Source organism: Tenrec ecaudatus, chromosome 1 (assembly GCF_050624435.1).
Source record: "Tenrec ecaudatus isolate mTenEca1 chromosome 1, mTenEca1.hap1, whole genome shotgun sequence".
Classification (NCBI taxonomy): domain Eukaryota; kingdom Metazoa; phylum Chordata; class Mammalia; order Afrosoricida; family Tenrecidae; genus Tenrec; species Tenrec ecaudatus.
The window spans coordinates 116628243-116651862 of record NC_134530.1 but is presented as its reverse complement, the minus strand read 5'-3'; the positions used below and the strand labels follow the sequence as shown (position 1 = coordinate 116651862).

The window sequence follows — 23620 nt, the reverse complement described above, 5'->3', positions numbered from 1 at the left end:
CATATGCACAGCTTTCTTAAGAGAGCAAGGGTTTGTTGAGGTTAAGCTAATATTTTTTGGAGGAACAATGAGAATTCTGAGATTTTTATTACCTAATTGTGCTTTCTAAAAATCAAACTGTAGGCCAGCTGTATTCACCAGGAAATCCACAAAACACTCTTATTTTGTAGGATTTGTATCTGAGATTACAGCTCTCAGAAGGAAAGCATCGCACTAAAGTGAGGCTGAAATTGTAATGTATATGGTGTTTTACAAAATACCTGTCTATTGCTTGCTTATTTACTAGACTCGTATTGAGTGAGGGAATTCACACTGACCCCCTGAGAGTGAGCATTAGGAGGTGGATTTTTTTTTAAGATTATGCTTTCAGGATATATTAAAAAGAACTAGAACACAATGGTTTTCTTTCAAGTAAGATAGCAATTTTTGGTAATGATTGTATAGTACCTTTGGGTCAATTGCCATTTACCTAAATATCTGATTCTACAGTTGAAAACGTTGTTACTGGTAGGTGCTGTCAAGTCAGTTCCAAGTAGTAGCAGGCCCAGTGTCAACAGAACAAAACTCTCTCTAGTTTTGAGCCAACCTCACAATTGCTGTTTGGGTCCATGTCATAGCCACTGTGTCAGGCAGTCTCACTGAGAGTGTTCCCCCTTGTCTCTGACCCTCCACTCTACCAAGCATGATGTCCTTCTCCAGACACTGGTCCCTTCTGATAACATGTTCAAAGTACGTGAGACTTAAATCTCACTATCCTCACTTCTAAGGAGCATTCTGGCTGTACTTCTTCAAAGACAGATTTGTTTGTTTGCCCAGTCCACAATACTCTCAATATTCCATGCCAACATCATAATTTGGCTGTATCAGTTCTTCTTTGGTCTTCTGAAGTGGGATGATAGGAATTTTTAAATAGCTCAAAAACTGTTTCTCTTAAGTGTTGAATTTAATTTATACTCCAGTCTCATTGTAATCTTTTTTCCTTAGCATAAATGTTAATCATTCTGATCTGTATATTCTGTTAAAACTATCTTTTACATTTCTGATTTAATTATTCTCCACTGTTCCCAGAAATTGACTAAATCCAGGTAAAAGGGAGATGTCAATAATTAAGGAATTCATTTTCAATGAATTTCAAGTTTTCACGGTAGGTTATCTACTCTCTCTTTGAAGCTCTAAGCTCTTTAAAAAGGAAAGATTTCTGTCACTTTACTGTAAGATACATAATATCGTAGCTGCTTTTTAAGCACAGACAGTCTACAACCAGTGTTAGGGTACCATTCCAACAACTCCGCCTGTTCCCGCGCCATCCAGCCAGTTACTGTTTTTCTTGAGCCCGTTGTTGCAGACATTGTGGTGATCCATCTTCTCTTGGGTCCTCTTTGTTGCTGCCCCTCTGCTTTACCAAGCATGATGTCCTTCTCCAGGGACTGCTCTCTCCTGACAACATGCCCAAAGCATGAGAGATGACGCCTCACCATCCTTGCCTCTCCCAAGACAGCGTTTGTTCTTTAGTATTATTGTTCTGCATTTCCATTTATTTTTATTTGTTTGTCCTTCTGGCCGTCCGTGGTACTTTCCATATCCTTCACCAGCACTATAATTCAAACTCATCTTCTTCTGTCTTCCTTATTTCCAGCTTTCACATGCACAGAAGGACAATGAAACACCGTGGCTTGGGTCAGGTGCTCTTTAGTCCTCAAAATGACATCCCGCTCCTTAACACTTAAAACACGCCTTGTACAGAATTTAACTAATGTAGTAAGTCATTTGATCTCTCGACTGATGCTTCCTTGAGCATTGTCTCTGTTTATCTTCAGTTTTTTCCTCCATTTAGTATGATGTGACCTATTGGTCCAGTTGTGAGGATTTCGGTTTACTTTACATTGAGGTGTTACTGGTCAATCCCAAATTCCCCTTGAGCATCAAAAGGCAAGCCTGTTGTGTATTTCACTTTATGAGGGCCTGAGGAGATAAGCAAATCCGTTACTGAGTAGAAGTGAGTGCTCTTACTCTCAACTCATGCAGCATTTATTTCTGGGACTCTATGTCATGGGAACCACATGGCAATGTGTGATGCTGTCGACAGCGTCAATTACAACATTTCTACAGTACATGTAATGATGAAATCCATTGACTCTTGTGTCAGGTCCCTCAGTAGATACTGTGCCAAGTTCAACTCAGTCAAAGCAGTACTCTGGAGAAGACACACGTGTCTTAATGCAGATGTCCATTTTAGAACATCTGGAGGAGTCGGCTGTGTGTCCTTCAGGAAAAGCCTCTCTCACTGTATTGCTGCATGGTGGCAGGGATGCTCCAAAATAAGACCAAGAATCCCTGCGAGGAAAAGTCAGAAACCTCTGAGCCCACTCGGGCACCCAGACAACAATGGGCGCGCACCTCCGGGACACTGTGATGCTGTCCCTTTAGCAGGACTGCTGTGAACGCAGTCTGGAAGAAGGGCAGGTGAAAAAGTACACTGACATCTGGGCTCCTCGCGACCAAAGTCAAGTACTGCAGCCACTGAACTAGGGAAGTTCTGTTTCCAGAAGAACTATTTGAAAGCAGTTTACCGAGGCCACTAAAAGATGTGAAAAACTCAATTAAGATATTGCCAACTTAGGACAATCAAGCACTCTCTGGAGAAAAAAAAAATTTACAAAACAGAAAAAAGTTCCACTCTCAATGTCTTCTTGAGAGAGTTCTTTTTGCCGACTTTCCATATAGAGGATTTGGCTTCCTGGCCAATATAGGAGGACCTCTGTCTTAAGGTCCCATGGATCCTTCCATTGAAAGGAATTCACAGAGACAATCTCTAAGAGACCACATAACAAAATGGTTAAATCGCAGGCCTCTCCATGGAACAAATTAGTTCAAGCTCTTGTTCTGATAGTTGCTAATTGTGAGACCTGGGATAAGTTACTTGAACTCTGAGCCCCTTTCCGTTTTTTTCACTTAAAAAAATAGTTTCATTGACATAAAATTCACATGTCATACCCTTCTTAAAAGTGGCTTTTAAGAAGAGTTGTTTATGCATCATTGCAATCAGTTCTAGTCTTCTTTCCCCATCCCACATTGACTACTCCCCAACTCTCTCACCTTCCCCATTCCCATCCCTGATAAGCCATTGTATCAATGACTGTTTCTATGCATTCACTTGTGCTTCAAAAACTGGGACACCTAACAGAAACAACAAAAGACCAAAATGAAACAGGAAGGGGTAATAATGATATAAAGATAGCAAGTAAAAAAGAAAAGACCACCAGCAATATTAAAATAAGCCAGAGGGGAAATTTCTGCCATGGAATACGTGAGAAATATTTAACCTAGAACAAATTCAGGTTGGATCAAGAGGGAGGTCGACTGACAAGGACTCATGTTACACCGTAGTCCCATCCACTGTAATCAAGTTTACAGTAATCCCTGTCTGACAGCACGGCCGTTTGTGTCCCTCTACTGTGGCCAAAGGGGCCGGGGGCTGTGCCGGTGAACCTCAGTTTTCTCTGTAAAATGGACAGAAGTCATTTTTACTTTACAAGATTGTTGAGATGAATGACATGGTATATGCAAAGCACTTCACATAATACATGTTCATTAAAATCCGTCTTAGTGTGAGTTCTCTAGAGAAAGAAAAGTAGTGTGTGTACACACACATATAAATACAATGGCAGATATATATATATATATATATATACATATATATGTATGTGTATATATATATATATACACACACACACAAGGGGGTACCCCCTCAAAGAAAAACAGAAAAAAGCTCTGCTGGGCGGAGCTTTCATAGTACATATTTTTCCCCACTAGGCAAGCATCAAGAAACTCGCTCTGAGTCACTGCACCCAGTGACATTGCCTGGGAAGGTGTTCCCTGGTCACAGTGAATTTTTTCATAAAAGCAGTTTTGCTCAAACCTTGTTTTTTGAGATGGACGATTTAAGAGAGCAGCGTGTGGCTGTGAAATTTTGTTTCCTGTTCAGGAAAAATGTCATAGAAACTGCTGTGATGTTGAACACATCTTACAAAGACAGCGCTATGGGAAGAATTCAAGTGTATGAGTGGTTTTCTTCTTTCAAAAAAGGTGAAATGTCAATTGATGACAAACATCATTCTGGACGTCCATCAACTTCCCAAAGAGACAAAAATGTAGACTCGTAGTACATTTGGAGTTCGTTCCACCAGGTCAGACTATTAATTAAGCTTTCTATTTAGAGACTCTGAAAAGATTGCATAATGGTGTGTGGCCAAAAAAGGCCTGATTTGTGCAGAAAGGGGACTGGTTTCACCACCATGACAATGTATCTGCTCACACAACCTTCTTGGTGCACCAGTTCTGGCAAAACACAACATACCTCTCTTGCCTCACTCACCTTGGTCTGTGTGACATCTTTTCATTTCCGCAAATGCAGAGGGACATGAAAGGAGAGTGATTTGAAGACGTAGAAGAGATGAAGAAAAAAATGAAGAAGGTATTGTCAACCGTTCAAATAGATGAGTTTGAAAAGTTTCCAAAAACAGAATCGCAGATTTGACAAATGCATTAAGTGTAATGGAGAATTCTTTTGAAAGTGATAAGGTTGTTTGTAAAAAAAAATATTAATGCATAACTGAAAAAAAAATCCAGTTTCACGGGGGCGGGGGATGTCCCCCTTGTATATATATCTGCCACGCACTGCCATTGAGTTGCTGCTGTTGATAGTGAGTCATCCTTGGCCCATAGTACATATTAAAATTGCCCCTTTGGCTCTCTAATGCAGCTAGATTCCATGTGTCCAGCTGCTTTGCTCAATGCTAGTGGCCTTGTCTCCTCAGCAAGAGTCTCTGGCAGACTGAGTCTTATTCAGAAGCTTAAAGAGATACTGTGGTGGAGAATAGGGAAAGGATCAGTAGTGAGTATTGATTGTGCTTCGGGTCCTTTGTTAATCTTAATATGGTTAAATTCGCTTATTAATCACTTTGCGACAGGTCCATCTCTCAAAAGAATCAATGACAGACTACTATGTAGTTACTAATGGCCTCCTTAATTAGCTTCCAAACTCTATTAGAGTTAACAGCTTTATCAGCACATAGTGTTTTAAGTTACATTGAAACAAATCCTAGAGAGTTGTTCCAAACTCACCGTCTGCTCCTTCTCCTGTAACATCACCAAAATAACAAAAATGACAATATTTGTTCTTAGAGAAGGGGGAAAAATGTTAACCTAGAATTATGTATCCAGAGAAGAAAGTATCTTTCTGGGCCACAATTCCTTCCTGGTATTCTCTGGGGGCAGGTGTGTTTAAAAATTCAGAAATTTTCAGATTTTTTAATGTAGTAAACCAGAAAACCTAAACCTATTGCTGTTGAGTGAATTCTGATGTATAGTGGGCCTATAGGACAGAAAAAAAAACTAGCCCCTTAAGGGCAATGGAGGTAGATGGACAGATCTTTCTTCTGCGCGGTGGCTGATGAGTTGGAATGTCTGGCCCATCAGTTAGCGGCTGAGAACTTACCCGCTATGCCACAAAGGTCCCTTTTGGAAAGTAATCGGGTATGTAAATTATATATTGCATTGCAGATCCAGAGGCAGCAGCACTTTGTAAAGAAGCATATAATATAAATGCAGCAAAATCTAAATGTATTTACTTAAAGGACGATTTTTTAATAGTCTATAAGTACTTTTCCATCAGTCCAGGTCAAGTTTCTCCATCAAATGAGTTTTGTCACTCTGGGTCAGAACTCTAGGATTTGAGATTATAGATTTTGTGCTAGTCACTTTTCTAAGTAAGTTAGCTGTGTTATCTTTCATCTGAATCAAATAGGTACTACTGATCCATTTTGAGAGGTTAACCTCCCTGGCGGTCTAAAGATGTCAGTAATTTTGTTAAGGGACTTCTCTGCAGTGTAATCCAGAGTGTGGCTCAGGGTTACCGCTTCTGGCAGTTGACATGTACCCCGAGCCACACTCGGGAATACCGCCAGGGAGGGTAAGTGAGCGAAGCAGCCCCTCCCTCTGAAGAGTGAGAAAACTCAGACCGTCCAGGCTGTGTCTGTCCCAGGTCCCATATCCCACCATGACCTAAGACTCCATTTGACGTCCCGGGAGGTTTGAAACCTTAGCTAATCCAAGGGATTGACATGGGGGACTGCCATCGAGTGAGACTGGCCGACATCGCGTCCTGAACTCGGCCGCACTAGGCACTTGTACTCACGTGGCCTTGATGCTCAGGTAGCCAACTGTTCTCATGCCGGTGAGCTAGGGGAGAGCGAAGCACGCACCGTGCCAGCAGGGCCAGGGCATCTTACGTTGGGACCAGAACATATGATGAGAGAAGGCAACATGGACCAGATCTGGAGACCAGTGGGAGTGTATGTGAACGTTTCAGTGTATGATAGTGTCAGGGACAGAAGATCATAAGGGGATCCTTGAGCTGCCGGTGCAGGATGCTCTGTACATTCTCAATGCAGTGACCTAGAAAGAAAGAGGCAGAGGGAAGGCAAGAATGTGGAAAGGAAGAGACCGAGAAAGAGGAGATGATTGTGAAATTACGGAATTTGACTGCATTTACCTGAATATGCTCTGTCTTTAGAAAATACATCCAGTTGTAGGAAAATAAAGCCCCATTTTTATGAAGTAAAGTTGTTGGTTTAAAGATTATTATCTACGACCCATCACTTAATCTCATGGGGCATCTGTTAAATTGAGAAAATAATATCAACTTCACAAAATAACATGAGATATTAAGAAGAAAATTGTAATGGGGGAAAAAGTATACCATATATGCTCGAATATAAGCTGACCCAAGTATAAGCCGAGGCACCTAATTATTACCTGGGAAACCAGAAAAACTGATTGACTCGAGTATAAACCTAGGGTGGAAAATGCAGACGCTATTGATGAGTTTCAATAATCAAAACAAATGAAAATAAAATTACTAAAAATTGAGACATCAGTGGGGTAATGTATTTAAATATTTATTTTAAATAAAAGGACAAGTCATTTAACATTAGTAAACCAGCACAGTAAGTAGAAAATAGCTTGAACAAAAACAATAAGGTATCAAGTACTATTCCCTGAGCTCAATCAGCAACCAAGCTAAAATATAAAGAGTTAAAATCCTTCAAAACTGGATTCCTCATCATCATCCGTATCCCAGTGCAAGCTTCAGCTGGTGTGAGGTCATCATAGACGCTGTCCTCGCTGGGGTACCACTGACCCATGTATAAGCCGAACCCCAGTTTTTCAGCACCACATTTTTTGTGCTGAAAAACTCAGCTCATACATAAGTATCTATGGTATATTGAAAGGTAAATTTTAAATATGAGTGTTAGGTTAGACTAAAGTTTCCAAAGTAATGAAAGTTTCATTGTTTTAGAATTCCTCTGACTAGAGAATTGTGCTGCATTGGAAAAAGAAGACCATCAGGAGGAGGTAGCTAGGAGGCCCGTGGAACCATCCAGACAGCTGGGAAGGAAGCTGCCTGCTAGGAAAGCACTGCGCACCTGCGCCCCAGAGCCTGTGCCTGAGTAGACACATGAGGTTGAAGAGTTTGGACAGAACCAGAGACCACTCCAAGGTTCCAAGTGACTCAGAGGACAGTGATGGCATTCGCTGCGGTGGAAAGGAAGGATGCCAGCAGGCTTGAGGAGAAGATGCGCTCATTTTAGAGCACGTGGAGTGTAAAGTAAACAATTCCTGGAAAAATAAGGGAAAGTGAACAAGAGTGTAGTGGTGGAATCTCAGCAGGCGGGAGGGAGCCGGTTGGGTGGGTGGGGGGCACTGACAATTGGCATGCTCAACTGCTTACTGAAAGGTGGTTGGAAGCTGAAGTCTCTCGGAAGGTACCCTGAAAGAGAAGCCTGGTGGTCCGGTTCTGAACAAAACAGCCGTCGGAAGCTCACGGAGCCTGTGTCTACTCTGAAGGCAGAGTCATTAAGGACAAGGCTCTGTCCTTGTTGCATCTCAGTGCTGCGGTTCAGAGTGACGGTGTGGTACAGTTCCAGAGGCAGACTCTTCTTCTGCAAGTGATGTGTCAGCTTTCAGTGTCTCACGGCCCTTTCCTGCAGAGTGGTGCAAAGACATGGACACACTTGGTTGATTGGTGTGCAGTGTGAAGCTTGACTAGAAGGTCCCCTGCGAGGAGCCTATAAAAGGGCATCAGCCATGGATGTTGGTGAGAGGATGGGACGGGGGACATGATGGGAAAAGTACTGCCTTAGAGATAGCTCTGAAGTATAATTAGCCCATTACTTTGAACAAGAAATTTAATTGGACCTTGGTTTGCTCGTCTGTTAACAAAGGGATTGAATTATTCTCTGTAAAACTGCTTACTGCTCTTATCACTATATTGTTCTATTAAGATGGATAGCAGAATTTGCTACAGGTAAACCGCAATGGAAATAATTTATTCAGAGATAGAGGAGGTGTCAGTTTACGTGTCACACATTTTTAGTGCCTGTGTATCTGGCCTATATTGTACGTTTGCATCTAAAGGGCATAAGCAAATAATCCAAGAAGCGGGACTGCACACAGAAGACTGCTGTACCAGGATTGGAGGAAGCCTCATTGACAGCCTCCAGCATGCAGATGACAAAACCTTTCTTCCTGAAAGCAGAAAGGATTGGAAGCGGTTCCTTATGAAGTTTGAAGACCACAGCCTTCCATGTGGACTACACCTCAACATAAAGAACACCAAAGCTCTCACAACTGGACCCACAGGCATCCTAACAAATGGAGAAAAGCTGGAAATTGTGAAGGATTTCGCTTTACTTGGATCCACGATCACCACCATAGAAGTGGCCACCAAGAAATAAACAGTTACTGCATTTGCAAATCTATCAAAAAAGACCTCTTTCAAGCCTCAAAACAAGCAAGCAAAAAGATGTGACTTTGAAGACAGAGGAAGGGGGTCCCTGATGTAAGCTGAGGTATTTTCAGTCACTGCCTGTGCATGTGAGAGCCGAACAAGGAGTCAGGAAGATTGGGGATGAATCGATCCTTTTAATTATGGTGCTGATAGCAAATACTGAATCTACCACGGGCTTCCAGAAGAGTGAACAAATCTTTCCTTGTCAAAATACAGCTAGAATCCTTAGAAATGAGGATAGTGAGACTATTCCAATTACTTTGGATGTATTGTCATGTCATCCAGGAGCAGCGAAGGCAGTCCTGGAAAAAGACAGTTTGCTCCCTAAAATAGAGAGCACATAGGAGGAAGGCCCTTGGGGAGACGGGTTGAAACAGTGAGCGCAACAGTGAGTTCAAACACACACAAATGTGAACGTGGCCCAGAGCGGGGCAGTGCTTTGTTGTTCTGTTACAATAGGGTCACCATGAATAGGAACCACGTAACAACAAAAACAGATTTAGCAATGTAAAGGTAAGACATTACAACATAGAATTCACCTCTTGGAGACTTGAAAAAAAATTCAGCTGTGCTTCCTTCTGATGGCCTTTTCTGATTACCTGTCAGTGTAATTTTATTTTCTTCAAGATTTTAGATCACTGCTTGGTGCCTTCTCCCTTTTTGTTAGGTTGGTGATTTCACAGGACTGCTTCTGGATGGTTGCCTCGTTTGCAAGAAGGGATATTTCATTTTCCCGGAATGTCACTGGTTATAAAGAACCCCAGGCATGACCTGGGGTGAGCACTAGTTACTGTATTCCTCCAGAAGCCTTCGGAAACTGAGTACAATCCTCTATCCTTTAGGTATTAGAGTGTTTACGAATAGGGGTGTGCTAAGGGTGCAACAAAGATTTGCATTTGCAATACCTGGGGAGCAGCTTTGGAGGGAGTAGCCTCTAAAAAGAAAACAAACAGGGGCCCTCCCTAATAGGTGACACTGCTCTATCACCTAGCCTCTAACAGGAGTGCCTTGACTCACCCTCCTTCAAACAAAAACTCTGCCATCCAGTTGATGCCAACTCATAGTGACCCTATAAGACAAGCGAGAACTGCTCTTCCTGGTTTCCGAGTCTGATTTTTTTACTGGGGTGGAAAGCCTGTCTTGGTTTCCATCTGGTGGCCTTGCCAATTACAGCCCAGAGTTTAACCACTGCACCACCGGAGCTTCTACTTCACCTTTCTGAACATGACACACACCCATGCGTGTGAAACAAAACCCCTTCTTCATTTACTTCTTTGTAAATGCCAATAGGCAATCGGCTGTGATTGAAATAATGGAACAGAGTCTAATCAATCGCCTATAAAAGTCAGTCATTATTTTATTCCCTGATGTTCAAGTTGAAAAATTTATGTTACGACACATGCTTCATACTGTGACTTTATATACATGTTCAAAATGTTCTTATTTTTAAATTATTTTATTGGGGCTCGTACAGCTCTTATCACAATACATACAAGCATCCACTGTGTCGAGCACATTTGTACATTTGTTGCCACCATCATTTTCAAAGCATTTTCTTTCTACTTGAGCCTTTGGTATCAGCTCCTCATTTTCCCCCTTTCTCACCCACACCTCCCTCATGAACCCTTAATAATTTATACATCATTATTTTTCATGTCTTACACCAGAAACTATTTTTCATTAGTAGTGCTAACATTGATTTTTTAGCTCAAAAACATAATTCTTTTTACAATCAGAAGATAATCCAAGAAGTGGATTTTACTTTTATTCAGATTGATTTTTCTGTAAAAAAAGAAAGGCAGGGTATACACTAGCAGGTTATTCCAAATTAGTTACCCTCTGGGGGGGGGGGTGGGCGGGGAATGATTCGAGTTCTAGGCATTGGAAAATTGCCTGGGTACAGACAAACTTGGAATCCCGAGCTTGCAGAAGTTTGTTTTGTCTTGTTCTCTAAAGATTCTTAGATGGACATAACAAGTAGGAAAACACAGGAAAATAATTGTGTGATGAAAGAATTCCAAAGCTAAAACCTCTTTTCCCTTCATTTTAATGTTTTACCATCATACGTTTTCTAGGACCCTCTAATGGAGCATAATCTATTTAAATGGGTCATCAGGAGACAGTGTATATCGCGGATTAGTTCTTTTAAAATGCCTGATTCCTTACTGAGGAGCCTGTGGAAGCAGATATTGGCGGCCAACCGAGAAGCTGGTGGCTTGAACCCACCCAGCAGCTCTGTGGATGCTGAGGTCTGGCAAGCAGCTTCTGCACAGGTTGAACAAACAGAAGCACTGCTGCCACCAAGGCAATTCTGACTCATCGGTTTCCAAGGCTGTCAATCTTCACGGAAGCAACCGCCTCATCTTTCTTCCACAGAGCAGCCAAGAAATCCTATGGAAGGGTTCTACCTCCCATACATGGAGTCAGCGTGCGTCGAAATCAACCCACCACCCACCAGTAATTGCATATTCAGCCTTCTATACTTTCAGTGACTTGGTGTGACATGTGTGAGGCGGTGACAGCTAGAGAAAAACCAAACTTGGAAGGCTTTAGCCCATTTGATGTTATCCTTTGCTCTGAGAGACTAACTCAGAATTTATGAAGCTCAGTTTTGAGCCCCAGAATGAATGACGGGAAAGGAAGCTCAAACTTCCCTGGCGTTGCGGAAAACTCTTGCTTTCTAACTTCTTATGAATGGAACCAGTATTCAACACCACAGTGAAGGGGACCCGGGAACTTGCCGTTCCACACTCGGGTTTGTTTCTGTTTTTAAGGAATGTAGGAAAATTGTGGAAATGAATGTTTTTCTTTTTTCTCTCCCCCCTCCTGCCCCCAATATCTGACCTTTTCCTTTCAACTGGTTGAGTGTGTGTTTCCCTTAAAATTGGTCATTGACCCAAAAATAAGTTTGATTTTCTTTTTCCATGATCCTCTCTAAAGAATTCTGTTACCAGCATACTAAACTGGATTACAAACTTTCTGAATAAGTGCTTTGAATTCTGGACAACCTTGGAATAAAGGGCACCGAACGAGCAGCACTGCGTAGAATGAAACCAGCCCGCTGGTCTCAAGGAAAGGAATGCAGCCGCCTGGTTGATGTGAACAACATCCTCTAGTAGGTTTATTAGCAACTTAATGGAATATGGTTATTCATGCACAATAATGGCTTCAGTTGAAATGTCTGTTTGCTCTTTTTTCCCATACACTTTGGAATGAGTAGAATGTGACAGTTCAGCTTTCAAGGAGCTTCATGAATTTTAAATCCTTTTTAGTTATAAAATGGGGTACGTGGCATGTAGTCAGCATGGACAAGGAGTTGGCAGCCTCCCTGCATGTTATGGGATATCAGGTGTCTTCAAGATAATGAGTGCTTGGATCCACCCGGTGCATTCTGGGTCAGCTCTGCATTTTCACAAAGAACAGAAGAATCCTCTTTGTCCTGCATTTAATAATTAATCATCTTGCAGTTGTAAAGTTACTTTCCCTGACATTTGGTGCAAGACTTTCACTTCCTGTCACTACAGGTTTGGGCTTATTTTTGCAATCTAAACATTTCTATATTTTCCTTTCTCTTGCTTGACTCGTGTATACTTAGACAAGAAAGAAAATCTGTGAATTGTGATATAGCTTTATATCATCAACGTTTGATATATCCCCTAATTGATCCTTAAGTGTTTGGTATTTATATATTTTATAAAGTTCTTAAATTCTATTACCACCATAAAATCTGAATCTGGACGGAGGGTTACATCTTGGAGCATTCTGAAACTCAAAGGAATTTTATTTTATTTGGAATTACCTAGCAGCAGCAACAACAACAAAAAAAAAAACCTTTTCAAAATTTTAGAACATACACTTTAAAACAATCCCAAACCAAACCCACTGTGCCCCCCCCTAAATAAATAAATAAAACCAATGCCATCGAGTTAATTCTGACTGACAGCAACCCTATAGGACAGAGTAGAACTGCTCCTTAGGCTTCGGAGACTGTCAATCTATAAAGGAGCAAGCAGCCTCATCTTCCTCCCACGGAGCAGCAGTGGGTTTACACTGGCAGCCTTGGCGTTAGCAGCCCAGTGCTCAATCCCTTGTGCCACCAGGACTCTCTCATCTCTACTCAGTGTCAATTTACATGGCCTTATAATTGCAGCTCATGTTTTATTGATACTGGTGTGCTTATAACTTTATAATAACCCAAACTGCCTGCCATCAAGTTGATCCTACTGGGAGCAAACACTCTGGTGAGGCAATGGGTACAGCGGTTGGTGCTATTCTAAGAGTCAGCAATTCAGATACATGTATATTTGCGGCGGTGGTGGTCGTGGGTAGGTGCCAACTCAGAGCAACCTGTGCACACAGAACAAAACACAACCAGGCGGTGGTGGTCGTGGGTAGGTGCCAACTCAGAGCAACCTGTGCACACAGAACAAACACAACCTCACAATGGTTCTTATGTGTGAGCCCATTGTTACGGTCAGTGAGTCAGTCCTTCTTGTGGAGGGTCTTCCTCTTTGTCACTGCCCCCTACTTTACCATCCTTGCATTTGAATTGTGGTGCTGGAGAAGAATATTGGAAATACCATCAACTGCTAAAAGGACAGACAAATCGGTAGTGGAAGAAATGCGGCCAGAGTGCTCCATAGCAGCACCGATGACAAGACTTCAACTTACATACTTTGGATATGTTGTCAGGAGTCAAGTGGAGAGGCAGCACAAGAGAGGAACGCTCTCATGGACATAGATTGACACTGTGATGGCAACAAGGGGCTCAAGCATAGAAATGATTATGAGGATGATCCAGGATCATACTGTCTTTCATGCTGTTGTACATAGAGTCACTATGTGTCAATTGACTCAATGATGCCTAACACCCACTATACCAAGCATGATGTCTTTTTCCAGTCACTGGTCTCTCCTGATAACATGGTGTGTGTGTGTGTGTGTGTGTGTGTGTGTGTGTGTGTGTGTGTGTTAGTCACCCAATCTGGTGCTCAATTTAAGGATTAGGAGTATAGGGGTGGAGTCTAGGCTGTCAATCGGAGATATCTAATGGGACTTCTGTGCGGGAATAGCCTTCTCCTGAGAATTCTGGGAAGGCTGGTCCTTCCTCCTTGGAGGAAGAAGACTCCTCTCTCTCTCTGCTACTTCCTGGGAGACATCGCAGAAGACAAGCCACATGGATGAAACCAGGCCTCTGAAGCTGGAGAAGCCACAGAGAGACCTCTGCCAGCACTGAGATGCTTACAACACCACTGGACCCGAAGACTTTCTACACACTGGCTTGTGATCGTTCTGCCTTTGGCTTCATTGCATGTACTTCATGAGTCTGAAGAGGACTTTATAGATTGATATAGGCTATATGGGCTAATATCAGACTTATAGACCTGATCTGGACTGGGCTGGGATGGTTTCTCAATGTTCGATCACTTGTATTTAAATCTCTTTCTTATACACATGTGTGTCCATCGATTTGTTTTTTTAGTCTACCCAGACTAACACAGTGTGTGAGAGAGATATTCCTTGCAATTGAGAAACACCGTGGATGCGAATGTGGGAGTGTAGCGAGAAAGAAGCCGGATGAGAAACAGCTTAGAGAGGGAGCCACAAGAGTGTGACTGTGTTGGGCATAGCTGCATTGCCAGAGTTGTGGGCAAAGGATGTGCGAGTGTTTGCATTGGCTAGAAATGGACCACTCCAGAGCAAACGCTGGAGAATGGTTTCAAGTTCTCTCCAAGGGGATGTATAGTGTAAGATTAAGAGGTCCACAACAGGGACAGCCAGGGTGGGATGAACCACAGTCTATCAGGGGCTGAGAGCGCAAGGGACAAAGACTTCTTGCAGCTCAGCGACAAATGATTCTGTCTTCCTTATCTGAAGTCACCTTAGTATTTGGATGCTTAGGATACAGGAAAGCAGGCATATACTGACAAGCCCTGGGTTCTCTACAGAAATCTGCCTGGTGAGCCAAATGGGCAGTGGTTACTGCAGCTGTAGGCACCAGATAAAGTGGTAAATGCTTAGCCTACAGGGTCCCAAATATAAGAGTAAGGCAAAAACTATTTCTATACAATAGAAATATTCATTCAACACAAATTTCCAAATATGAAGCCATGATTTTGCCACACAGCCTCCATCTAGGTCTTCACACCTCTGGAGGTGATTCCATCTCTCTGCCCTTCCTTACAGAGTTCTATGCTCTCTGATGTACACCCTGCCCGCTTTTGAGACGCTTCGCTTTATACCCAGCAGGATGGCAACCACAAGGAACCCTGCTGACACTCACTCACCACTGAATCCTGCCCGTGTCCCCCTGCACCTTCTTTCCCCCGCCCCTCAGGCAAGGGTCGTTTGTGGGAGTAGCAAAGGCTAAGTCTGGAAGTGCCGGGGCAATTTATTGCATTGCAGTGTAGGCTCTGCAGCCCTACTAGCTATACTTTTTTTACTTATCTTCTCTTCTTCTGTCACAGTTTCTTCTACAAAAGGCTCGTTGAATGTTACCCACCCACCAACCATGGCTCTTTTCATTTTTACATATTTCCTTGTTAACAGGCATAATTTTACTTTGTTTTAATTCTGTATTTTGCACATTTTCAACTGTCAAATTTTGTGTTATTTATAAGGATGCTCTTCAATTCACTACATAAATATTAAATGGCATTCGACACTAAAGAGACACTGTAAGACACTGTAAGTTAAATGAAGGAGACCTGAAAGAGTTCATCTTTTTTTTACAATTTTTAATTTAATTTTATTGTTGTGTTTTTTCAACTTCTTCACTGTACATAGCCTGAATCCAAAGAAAAAGGCTGTCCATGTTCCCCAACACACACCCTTCAAGAAAAGCTTTCAGTTCCCACTTTAGCCATCAGCGTCTCAAGAGTCCAAAGATCACATCTTCTACTGTAGCACTGTAAGAAGTAGTGTTACAGTGTCAGGCACGATGTCTTACTTCTCTTCACACCACTGGTCCTCTTTGCACACCTGGGCTTCCTCCTCTTCAGGAAAGTCGTTTTTAATATTGAAGGTCTTGCAAATCTCCTCAGGAGTTTTCCCCTTGATCATATTGGCAACGGTCTTGCATGTAACGTCAAGAAAACCTTTAATGTCTAAGTAGTTTGCAGCCAGAATAAGTTCAAAAAGTGTTCCCTGGTCAACTTTCAGGAATTCTTGGTCCCAAACTGGGACATCATCTGTTCTTTTCTCTTTGTTCTCATCATCCTCAGGAGGAGGAGGGTCATCCTTGTGGTGGGTGCATCACTGAATGACCTTTTTTAATATTGCTGCATTAACATTTGGTAAAGGAACTGGATCATCATCTTCATCATCCATTCCCAAATCCTCCAACATGGTCTTGATGGTCACAGATTGCTTGGCAATTTCCACATCGACTTCAAATATCTCTCCATCAGAACTCTGCAACTTAATTGAAGGCATGGTGATCCCTCTTCGGCGGGGGGGGGGGGGGGGGCCCAAGGCTGGCGAGCACCGGGAGGCGTCGGCGGCTAGCGCAGAGAAAGGCAGAGAACAAGGCCACTCGTTCATCCCGAAGAACAATCTATGAGAAATGGAAGCAAAAGGAAAACTTAACTGTGTAATGTCAACAAGAAATATTTCCAGTCATACATTTTTACAATGTTAAAATGCATTTAACTTCGACAGCATAAACAGAGATGTGTTCATTGGGGATAGATGTTGAGATTTGAGTATTAGCTTATATGACATTAAGTTTCATTCACATACATTGAAAAACTTTACCAACTATACCCACTACTAAACAAAGCAGGTTTTTTGCCAACATACCGTGTATTTTGTTAGACGCCGAGCTTTGACCATGTTGTGAAATGGAATGCATCTGGTCCATCATATATCTGGTTGAGAAATGCTGGATCCCAGCCAGCTCAGCCCTGGTTCCAGGGAAAAGAGCAGACATAGGGACACTGGCATTTATGAGCGTCTAAGTTTCATAATGTTCTGCCTCACAAGAAGGGAAGTTCTCATGGCAGGAAAACTATTGGACTTTGAGAATGATACAGCATCAGATATGAAGTACCTTCTGTGTTATCACCCTCGGGGCTTCTCCTCCTATGCATGTTTGTTTGTCACAATTTCCAGTTGCTACTTAGTGATAAATTGGAAGTAGAATTGTTTTTTTAATTTAAAAGGAGAAAATGCAAGGACAAGAACGTGACTGCGTTTTCAAAAGTAATTTGTAAAACATTCGTTAGCTACGTGAGCATTAGTTTTCCTTGATAAAAGGTTCATGGGGATATTTCAAGTAGGAAAATGATCCTACACTGTTCCGGCCTCGGTTCAGCTAAAGAAGCTCGGATTCCATAAAGAGCATAGGAAGGATCTACTCACTGATTTTGTTACCACCATGTTAGAATGCAGACATCTCTCAAAACCAAAGGCGATATCTTGAAGCACCCATTCTGTACAACATTGGATAAAAATAAGACTTTACTTACTACTCCCAAGCATGAAAAAAATCCGACTGGTGTTTTCTCGCTAACATTTTAAATAAGCTCCAAGAGCAGTCAGTGTTTGAACACCTTGCAAAGGGGCGAATCTTTACAAACTCCGTTGTCATGCTCGCAGCCGGGACTCAGAAGAGAAAATCTTGGAGGTAATGACGGTGCGCTCTGTTAATCTTGACAGGAGCCTGTCACAGTCATCTCTCACGAGTACTTTAGTAACAACACACACACACAGCTCAGAACTAGGAAGAGAAACAAGACAAGGAAACAAACACGAGCATTTTCGAAAGTGGTCCTAGCAGTCCAAATACCACCTGCTTAATGAGCAACATGGCCCACACTGCCATTCATTCCATGCTCACTCAGCACAGCCCTAGAGGACGGGGAGGACTGCCCTGTGGGTGTCCAGGACTGACTGCTTAACGGGAGTGAAAAGCCTCAGATATGACAAAAAGTTAGTAGTACATACTGTGTTTTGTAAAGAAAGGCAGTCTTTTCCAGTCATTTCAAACACAGATCTCAGGCATTGAAGATACTCTATAGAATCCTTAGTGACACACGGATTAAGCGCTTGCCAGCTAGTTGAAAGGTTGTGGGTTCCGATGCACCCAGAGGTGGGCCTGGCATCCACTTCCAAAAGATCATAACCGTTGGAAACACCGTGGGCCATTGCCAAAACACGTGGGTTCACCGAGAGTCGGCGCCTCCTTGACAGCAACTTTCTCTTCTTGAAAGATGTGCTGGAAGGGCTACTCCGTCGAGGGCTTTAGGAGTCGTGCTTGAATAAGCAAGAATATGTTCTCAGTATAATATCACACGATTCTTGTGGTCTGTGTTTCCCTGGTGCTCGATCTGTCTGCCCTAAAACATATTTGAACATTGTTCTTCCTATATCCTGGCCACTCCACTGATTTGCTTACTGAACGTCGGCTTTTCTGCTGTTCTAGTGACCATCATTTCAGAATGTCAAAATCTTATGGTGCCGGTCTGCTTCATAGCGCCTACAACACAGAGCTTAACCAGAAAATGTGTAAGCAATTGGCAAATATTCCTACTAAATCAGAGAATTCCTTTCGTTCCATTCGTGTGTTTCTTGATCTTTCTCCTGGGGGCATCTGGGTAATCGTCATGAGTGTCCATTAGCAGTCCTTGTGGCTGAAGGGGGCTGTCGGTCCATTCCTGTGAACAGCTGCTGTGCTGCGCAACAGCAATGGAACAAAACAGCAATGGAACCAAAAAACGACTTCTCCTGAAGTCATTTTCCAGGAATATAATTGTTAAGGGTGGAATTTCGCACAGCGCTTCCTGCAAGCATAGTTTGGCATAGTTCTTCTAAGATCCCATGTTTTAAATACCATTCATGTGCCCTTGATGCCCAAATCTCATTTCCAGTTCTAATTACTCCCATAAGTCCAGAATGATATATGCAAATGTGTTGACATCCCCATTCAGGTAACCACAAGGCAGTTCAAACTCAAAAAAGGCCAAAACAAAACTCTTGAAGTTTCTTCCCAAGTTTGTTCTTCTCTTACCTTCTGTGTTAGGCTGGGTTGACTAAAGTAACAAAGCCAGAAACACTCATAGATAGTAAAGAAGTAATTGTATACAAGGAAAACATCCCAGCCCAATCCAGATCAAGTTCAAAAGTCCAACACTAGCCCATAAGTTTGATACTAGTCCTTAAATCCCTGTTCAGACTCACACAGCCACATGTGACGATGTAGAATGCAGGAACGACACCGGCCGGTGGGTGGAAAGTCTTACGGATCCAATGGTGGTGGACATGTCTCCAGGGCTCAAAGTTCTCAGCATAGCTTGTCAGTCAGAAGGTGAAACAGAATGAGAGCGGGTGGCCTGCCTTCAAGAAGAGAGAGAGTCTGGCTTTGAAGAACCATTTGTTTCAGTCACCCTCCAATCAAGCTGTAACCTGATTGACAGGCTAAACTCTGCCCACTTAATACCCATGTTGTCACAAAAACCTATCATAGCCCACCCCTTCACTTCTATATCTTCTCTGTAAAAAGTTATTCTATTGGGGGCTCACACAGCTCTTATCACAATCTATATATGTATCCATGTGTCAAGCACATTTGTATATATGTTGCCATCATCATTTTCAAAACCGTTTCTTTCTACTTGAACCCTTGATATCAGCTCCTCATTTTGCCCCTCCCCCACCCTCCCTCCCTTACAAACCCTTAATAATTTATCTTTTTTTTTCATGTCTTACACCGACCGCTATCTCCCTTCACCCACTTTTCTGTAGTCAAACACAAAACCCATTCTGTGGGAAGGGGTTATATTTAGATCATTGTGATTGGTTCCCCCATTCTACCCCCACCTTACCCTTACCCTCCTGGTATTGCTATTCTCATTATTGGTCCTGAGGGGTTTACCTGCCCCGGAGTCCATGTGTTTCCTGCTCTTATCTGTACCAATGTATATGCTCTTGCCTAGGAAATTTGTAAGGTAGAATTTGGAGGGAGGGCTGGATTAAGCATTAAAGAACTAGAGGAAAGTTGTATGTTTCATCAGTGCTATATTGTACCCTGACTGGCTTGTCAATGCCTTGTGATCTTCTGTAAGGAGATGTCCAGTTCTCTACAGATGGGCTCTGGGTCTCCACTCCACATTCCCCCTCATTCACATCGATATGATTTTTTGTTCTGAGTCTTTGATACCTGAAACCTGATCCCTTCGACACCTCATGATCACACAGGCTGGTGTGCTTCTTCCATGTGGGCTTTGTTACTTCTCAGTTAGATGGCTGCTTGTTTACCTTCAAGCTTTAAAGACCCCAGATGCTATATTTTTTGATAGTTGGGCACCATCAGCTTTCTTCACCACATTTGCTAATCCACCCATTTGTCTTCAGCGATCATGTTGGGAAGGTGAACATCATGGAATGCCAGGTTATTAGAATAAAGTATCCTTGTGTTGAAGGAGTACTTAAGTAGAGGCCAATGTCCGTCTGCTACCTTAATACTTAACATATAAATATATGTACATAGATAAATTTCTCCATTGTTATATATAAATATGTTTACATACATACATGCCTCTATTTAGATATCTATAATTGTCCTTTGCCTCCTAGTTTTTTCCTCTAATTCCTTTTACTTTCCTCTTGGTCCACTATCATGCTCAGCCTTCATTTGAATTTCAGTAATTCCTCTGGGCTACATTGCCCTTGATCAAACCCTGCCCCCAGGCAGCCTAAACCCTCCTCACCATCTATTTTTAGATCACTTGTTGTTCCCTTGTCTCTGGGTTGGTTGATACCCCCTTCATTTCCCCCACCTCCCCTTCTTCCATGACCCTCCAGAACTGTTGGTCCCATTGTTTTCTCCTCCAGATTGTTTATCCCACCTATCTTATCTAGAAAGACATGCAGAGACAAGCACAAAAACAAAAACAAGATAAAGCACAAAAACAAGAAAGAGCAAAGCAAAGCAAAGCAACAAAAGAAAATAAACCAAAAAAACCCAAAAGCAAAAACCAAAGACAGAAAAAGAAAAGCCTATAAGTAGTTCAAGAATTGTTTGTTGACCTTTAGGAGTGTTTTCCAGTGAGTCTGATGGGGTGCCATCCCCTGGCCCCAATGCCTATTTTTGGTATTCCCACTTTTATAGCTTCAAGTTGACAGAAAATTAGGTACCTGTCACACCTTCCTTACATGTAAACTGTTATCATCCATCACCCACTTGTTCAACACACACTGTGCGTTATCCTTGATATCTAATCCACCAACAAATCTTGTCAACTTTTCCTTCAAAGCACATCCCAAATTTTACCATTTTTCTTCTTCATATACCCAATCACCACTATTGTCCACTCCATTATCTTAACTTTCACTATTACCATTACCTCTTAACTGATATCCCTCTTGCCATGATTACCTTGCCATCCATTTTCCACAAAGCCATTAACCAGAATTATCATTGCAAATATAGTATGCCATTCTTGCCTTTCAGACTCTCCTGTGTTTTCCCATCACTTATAAAATGACAACTCCATATGCTAGATTAGAGGAGACCTAGTGTCATAGTGCTTTACATGTTGGCCTGCTAACCACACGGTCAGCTGTTCAAAACTACTAGCTACTCCAAGAAGAAAAGGTGAGGCTTTCTAGTCCCATAAAGAATTACAGTCTTAATTGGACATCCCCTCACAGAAGGGTCACAAGGAAGGGACAAGCTAGCCAGTGTGCAGTCTAGCGCGGATGAATCACACAACATTCCTCTCGTTCTTTAATGCTTCCCACTGCCACACCCACTATCAAGCCCCCGATCTGCCTTACAGATCCAGCTGGACCAGAGCATATACACTGGTACACATATGATCTCTTGACAAAAGGAATCCCCTCAGGACAATAATGGGAGTAGTGATACCATGAGAGTAGGGGGAGGGTGGGGGAAGAAAGAGGGAACGGTTCACAATGATTGATGTATAACACCACCACACCACCCACTGAGGGGGATGAACAACAGAAATGTGGGTGAAGCGAAACAGTGGGCAGTGTAAGTTATGAAAATGATAATTTATCAAGGGGTCACAATGGTGGGAGTTGGGGGAGGGAGGGAAAAAAGAAGAGCTGATAGCAAGGGCTCAAATAGAAAATGTTTTTTTAAATGATGATGGCACCATGTGTACAAGTGTGCTTGATACAATTGATATATGAATTGTTGTAAGAGCTGCAGGAGACCCCAATAAAATGGTTTTCTTAAGAGTTACCGTCTCAGAAACCCACAGGGGCAGTTCTTTGTCACAGATGTGTCGCTATGACTCCTACATGTAACTGTGAGTCAGAATGAACTCCATGGCAGTGAGTTTTCCCTTGATTTACACTAGATTACTGAAGCCTGTATGATCTCTCTTCTTTCTACAGCCCCAGCTTTATCTAGTACCTCTTGCTCGTAAGCTTTCTTCCTCTTAGCCTCTTAGTGGCCATCCTTCTCTGCCTTGAATGTGTTAAGCTTGTTCTTCTCAGGATTTTTGAAACATTCTCCCTGATGGAGACAAGGTTGGTCCTTTTAGTTACTCTGGTTTAAGTTCAAGTGTTAGATTTTCAAAAAGGCTCTTCCTGACCTTCCAGTCTACAGTGACTACCCAGTCATCTTCTGTCACATCCCCTGGTTAAAAGTTCTAGACCACACTAGCTAATATTTTTCCCATTTATTACTTGCTGTCTATTTGTTCGGACCATCATCAGAATATACACAGAGATCTTCTCCTTTCACGAATGTATTCTAGAATAGTACTGAAAGTACTGAATAATTTTTTAATGACTCAGTAAATAAATAAAATGACCAAAGCAGGTAAACAGGAGCATAGCAGTAAGTGATCTTATGGGAAGAGTAGGTCTTCCCACTTGGAAGTTTTTAGAAATAAAAATGGATTTGTACATCCTTAAAATGTTTTTAGAGTCTGGAAGCAGACATTCCACCTTGTGAGTATGCCTTGACTAAACAAGATGTTTATTTTTGCCTAATGCATGAAATGATTCATAACATTTCTAGGAACGGTGCCTGAATTATCAAGTTATTCAGTTAAGTTGTTGTTGCAACTGCTAGTTGCCATCGAGTGGTTCTGACTCACAACAACCTTGTGCACAACAGAACAACACCACCTAATTCTGCACGATGCTCACGGTTGTTCTTATGCTTGAGCTCATGGGGTCAGCCACTGTGTCCATCCATCTCCTGTTCTCTGCGTCTCTACGTTACCAAACATTATGTTCTTCTCCGGGGACTTACCTCTCTTGCCAAGATGGCCAAACTTACCTCTAAGGAGCACTCTGGCCAAACTTCTTCTTTTTTAAAAATTATTTTATTACGGACACATACAACTCTTAGCACAATCCATACAGACATCAATTGTGTAAAGCTTATTTATACATTCATTGCCCTCATCATTCTCAAAACATTTTCTCTCCACTTAAGCCCCTGGCATCAGCTCCTCATTTTTTCCCCTCCCTCCCCGCTCCTCACTCCCTCCTGAACCCTTGATAATTTATAAATTATTATTTTGTCATCTCTTACACTGTCCAACGTCTCCCTTCACCCATTTTCTGTTGTCAGTCCCCCAGGGAGGAGGTTATATGTAATCCTTGTAATCGGTTCCCCCTTTCCAACCCACCCTCCTGCCACCCTCCCAGTATCGCCACTCTCACCACTGGTCCTGAAGGGGTCATCCGTCCTGGATTCCCTGTGTTTCCAGTTCCTATCTGTACCAGTCTGACCAAACTTCTTACAAGACAATTTGGCTTGTCCTTATAGCAGTCCATGGTACT

General features: G+C 42.3%; 1 protein-coding gene and 1 pseudogene across 2 annotated transcripts in view; one reads left to right on the top strand and one right to left on the bottom strand.

Moving 5' to 3' along the window:
* The window catches only part of DDAH1 (dimethylarginine dimethylaminohydrolase 1), a 155582-nt gene that overhangs the window by 72115 nt on the left and 59847 nt on the right, over nucleotides 1–23620 (top strand). The gene's annotated exons all lie outside the window — the stretch shown is intronic.
* LOC142436691 (S-phase kinase-associated protein 1 pseudogene) lies at nucleotides 15782–16295 on the bottom strand (annotated as a pseudogene).